The sequence below is a fragment of the Globicephala melas genome, chromosome 18 (assembly GCF_963455315.2).
Source record: "Globicephala melas chromosome 18, mGloMel1.2, whole genome shotgun sequence".
Taxonomy (NCBI): domain Eukaryota; kingdom Metazoa; phylum Chordata; class Mammalia; order Artiodactyla; family Delphinidae; genus Globicephala; species Globicephala melas.
In genome coordinates this window covers 58,060,973-58,066,185 of record NC_083331.1, presented here as the reverse complement: position 1 = coordinate 58,066,185, position 5,213 = coordinate 58,060,973, and the positions used below count along the sequence as shown (strand labels likewise).

The 5,213-nt window shown below is 31.0% G+C and overlaps 1 long non-coding RNA gene across 1 annotated transcript; it reads right to left on the bottom strand.

Moving 5' to 3' along the window:
* Positions 1–311: 311 nt before the first annotated feature.
* LOC138842414 (uncharacterized) lies at positions 312–4,829 on the bottom strand. The gene is made up of 2 exons (XR_011376912.1): positions 4,715–4,829; positions 312–1,003 (listed from the first exon to the last, which is right to left on the bottom strand). It is a non-coding gene; the product is annotated as an uncharacterized lncRNA (long non-coding RNA).
* Positions 4,830–5,213: the final 384 nt, after the last annotated feature.

The following is a 5,213-nucleotide window of genomic DNA, read 5'->3' as shown; positions in this document are numbered from 1 at the left end:
CCACTGGATATAGAACTTTTTTTCAGCACTTTAAAAATGGTGCTCTACTTTCTTCTACCTTCAGGATTTTTTCTTTGTCTTAGTTTTCTGCAGTTTTATTATTACGTACCTGATCATAGCATTCTTTGGATTTGTTTTGTTGGAGATTCTCTGAGCTTCTTGAACCCGTCACTTTATGTCTTTGGCCAAATTTAGGAAATTTCAGCCATTAATTTTGTAAATATTTTTAAAGCACCACCTTCTTTCATGCTGGAATTCATATTACATCAAGATTTAGCCTTCTGTTTGTTTACTGTAGATTCCTGAGAATCTTTTCTGTTCTGTTTTTTCTTTTTTTTTTTTTCCTCTTTTTTGTTCATATTGGATAATTTCTATTGATCTATCAGGTTCACTGTTTCTTTCCTCTGTCATTTCCATTCTGCTGTTGAGTCCATCCAGTGTATTCTTCATTTCATCTGTTGCATATTTTATATGTAGTATTTCCACTTGATTTTCTTTTGTATTCTTCAATACATTTATTGAGACTTTCCATTTTTTTCTTTCAATTCAAGAGCAAGCCCAGGAGTTGATAGATAACTGTAGGGGTCACTTTCTCACACACTTTCCTCTCTGCAATCTTCCTAGTATTTTAGGGTTCTCTGGGGCTGTCCTTTTTGGTTCTCTGTTAGGAGGACTGGGCTTTAGTCACCGGCTCTCTGGCACACTTCAGTGAGCATGTCCACATCCATGGCCAAGTGCTAGAATTACAGAGAGAGGCAAAAAGCAACAGTGGTCTGTTCCAACCTCCTGGCACCAGAGCTCCACCGATCAAAACAGAAGGTTCCTCTTCCTCACAGTCTTGGCTTTTGTGGTTTCTTGTTGTGACCGTTGTGATTTCCTGTCTGGTGATCTTTAAAAAGTCACTTTCTATCTCTATGAACCAAACAAGAGGGCTTTTCCTGGTGTTCTTTTATCTGTAGAGAATGATTTATTTTTGTGTTTTATGCTGTGTAGTGTTCAAGCCCTGGAAAAACAGTGGAAAACAACTGGTAAATCACCATTGGTTCAGTGCTGCTTGAAAATTTCCCCAATCAGTCTGCTACTATTTACTTTTTAGAGTCCTCAAAGAGCTACTAAATCCATTTTTGGAATGTTTCATTCTTTCGGTGGAAGAGTCAGGGTGAAATATGCTTACTCTATCTTACCTGGAACCAGAGCACAAAATCTGCTGGCATTTTGAGCAGAAAATATATATATATATTTTATATGTTCATCTGAGGGGAAAATATAGATGATAAAATACTTTGGATACAACATCATTAAATCTCATGGTTTCTCCAAATCCAAATGTTAATGTAGATAATTTTCTTTGCTAATTTGTGCTTTAAACACATGGGCTATGTAATTTCACAGAGCTAATATGTGGTTCTCTCAGTAAGTTATAAAATAATATATGGGTCAAAATACCAGGAATTAATTTCAAAGGAATGGCCATAACATAATGGCTAAACTTTTAACATGGTATAGCTTCCACATCACACTATGTCTCTGTTTTACATATCATGTCTTTATCAACATCATTCTTTTTTAAAAATCCAAACATTCCTAAAGTATCATTTCATTTATGCAAATACTTCCAAACCTCTTCTCTGAATAATTAAGAAAATTTCTTATCAGTTTAAAGTAACACTTGATTTCAAACAGAATATTAAGTAAAATATATATATATATATAATAATGCAACTTTGTCATTAATAGATTTAAAATTTATTCCTATAAGAGGAAAAATGTATGCACTTTCTCTCCAATCAGCTCCAACACCTTGTGTTATTTGAACACATGGGGAACATATATTCCCCATGTGTACAAATGAAAAAAGAAACAGCAGACATTGTCTATTTTTATAATAAATACCTAGTCCCAGTTTTATAACCATACAAACACCATATTCAGAACTAGAAATAAATGTTTAACAAGTAAATTTCTAATAAAGTACATAAAATCTGGTTTTCCTATAATTTACAAATTAATATATGTGTATATTTTAGGTCAAAATAGGTTTCTCTATGTATCTACTAACAAAATTATGTTTGAAAGAACATTCAAGTTTTATATGAACAATATTAATGTAATTTTAAGTAATTAATTCTATTTTGTCATATTCTTTACCTGTGATATATTTCATTTGTTCTACAGAATTTTCATATTACAATTATTTATGATGAACCTAAATCATTCCTCATTTTATCAAATTCATCAGTTTTGCATACAAACCAGTTCCCATGGGGCACACGGTATGATGAGCATCTCAAATTTAGTACCATAACGAGCAAATTCTCACTGAACTATTTTTGTATAACTCTATAAATTTATTCTTGATTATCTCTTCCTGTTATTAAAACCCTATTCCTTGGGAATTTGAAAATGAGTCTGAAATAGAACACTGAAGGCTGTATTTATGAGTGTTATTTTTCTGACATCGGAATGATTCAAATGATCTCTTAAGATTTTTCTATGCTTTTTTAAAATATTGCTTGGGGCCATTAAGATGACTTTAAATTCATCCTGCTGAGAGGCTAAGCAGAAAGGATTAATACAGGGTGTGTTTTACATTTATAAGAGTTAAACTAGGTTGTTTAGAAACATAATACAGCAAGTCTAAAGGTACACCTAGCTATGACTTTACCATATTATTATCCAATTTTAAGAAGGAAGAGAAAAAATATGTCCTCCAGCAATTTTATTCATTCAAAAATAATTGTAATGCAATGAAATAGATCTATAAGCAGACTTCACATGAGTAATTAGTTTCTCTTTTTTCAAAAGGACTGGTTGGAGGGGCTGCTGTTATTGTATTATTTGTCTCCATCATCTAAACATATATTAATTTTTCCTTCATTAAAATTTGATCTTTTATAGAAACTGCTGTGATCAAAAATGAAACAAAAGGGCTTCTCCTCAGGGTCTTTTGCCTTACTCCACTTTTGTAAGTAGGAACTACTTAAATGTACCAGAGAATTGCAGTTGCCTGCAGGGCAATTCTAGCTTTAGCTGCAGCAGCAGAAAGAATTGCCCTTTTAAAGCTTATCCTTTGTTTCTGTGGGGTGAGTTTTGTTATTCCACATTTTAGATGGCTCATTCTTAAAAATATGAAGGTGTAAATTAGACATTGGGCAAAAAGTGGCCAAAGCATTTAAAATGCTTTCATTTCCAGATTTTTATATTCTCTTTAATTAACTTGTAATTATCAAAGACATTTTTGTCTCCTCTTAACCTTGATTTACCTACAAGTTTAGTTAGTTTGAATAAAAGGATGAGATTACTTTAAATTTATGTTTCCAGAGATTTTCATTTTTTTTTTTATCATTAGAGCTCTGAGTAAATTGAATTTTTTTGAAAAGAATATTCAGTTTGGTGATGTTAAAGAATATGATAATGTCATATATATTTATTTCAAATTAAAAAATCTTTTCAGAATTTTTTTGGTAAAGGTTTAAATAATACATAGCTCAATATCAAATAATGTTTTTGATTAATATGCCCAATATATGAAGGTAAGCTCTGTGTTTCTTTTAGCTGTTGGAGTTTACAAAGAGACATGCAAATATTGAACTTACTACTCCTGGATGCCCTGACAATGTGGAAAATAAATCTTTACAAAATTGATTTTTTAAAAGAAATTACAAAATTTAGTAAAATAAATAAAAGTCTTAAATGAAATTAAGTAAAAATTTCCCTTCTTAAGTACAAAGAGATGTTGAGATATTGAATTTACCTAGTGAGAATAGCCAGAATGAGAGGAAATCAAATATCATTCTAATATCTAAAGCAAAGTTGGTTTATCAAAAGTTAGGACTTCATTAGTTTTTAAACTGTGCTCGTACATTTAAAAAATGTTTGTTTTGAAGATGCCTTAAGACATCTTAGGGCAGAATTAGGGTCAGGCTTGTGAATGTGACCAAAAAAAGAGAAATTTTGGCTCAATATTAGAAAGTAATCTCTAACAACTAATTATTCCCCTTCAGACATGGAATGCATAACTACTAGGGAAGTTACAGAAGGGCTTCAGTATTGGGGGGAAAATCACGTTAAAATTATCTCTGAGGACATCTGAAACTCTAACAATCTGAGTCCAGTGTGCCCATTCCACATTGAATTAGCTTCAGCACATTTTTTATTGACTTCATTTTGTCCGTAGTTCAAAGAAGATAAGAACAAAACCACAAGTATATGTTATTGTTTCATTTGGGAAGAAAAAGAGTTCTAATTAGGTCCAGTAATGAAAAATATTAAGTAAAAAGTTTAAAAGGGGGGAGCATTATGATGTTCCAATGAAAATTATTTATGCAAATCATTGTTGCTTACCAATCAAGTAGTCACTATAATAAATATAACTTTATGTGGACAATCATCAAATCAAAACAAATTGTGTTTAATTAGTATTAAATGAATGAATGGCTTTTTAGATTTGAATTCTGTTAGAATACTACTTTTAAAATATGTTCATTGAGCACAGTATATTATTAATCATAGTGATTTATCATATTTTATTAGCTGAAAAATGGAAAAATGTGAGCTATTTCTTTTCAGCTGTAAAATACATAAAAATTTATATGAATATAACAATGCTTTTATCCATCTTCTTCAGGGATGTGTAGAAATGCACTATTTTGTACATTCCTGGTGAGCATTTTAGTTTCTAGGATAGACTAAAGGGCAGTCTAATGATACTTACCATCTTAAAATGTTGATAGATGTTTACTCTTGAGGATCTTATCTCTGGGAATTGATCCTGGACGAGCGCATAGAGATAGGTGTAGTAGTTGCTATACAGCACTGTGTATAATGTCTACAAAAAACAATATATAATACTACTAAAAATACTATATGTTTATGATCTCTAAACATACATTGCCTAACTTAAAACTCACAATGGTCATACAATGTTAGCTACATATAGTATTGCTATTTTATAGATGCAGAAATAGAGGCATAAAGAGGTAATGCAACTTGTCCAGAATTACAAATGAGATGTTGGAAGATAAAGATTTATATCAAGGAAATAATTCAAGTTAAATCCCAATTGCTGGCTCATGATATCCACATAAACTTGCCTGTCACTGATTGAAACATATTCTCCCAGTAATGAGATATTTCGCAACAATAAATAGTAGTTTTCAGTACAATGTTTAAAACTGATAAAAATAATGTTAAATATATTTTAAATTCTAGGA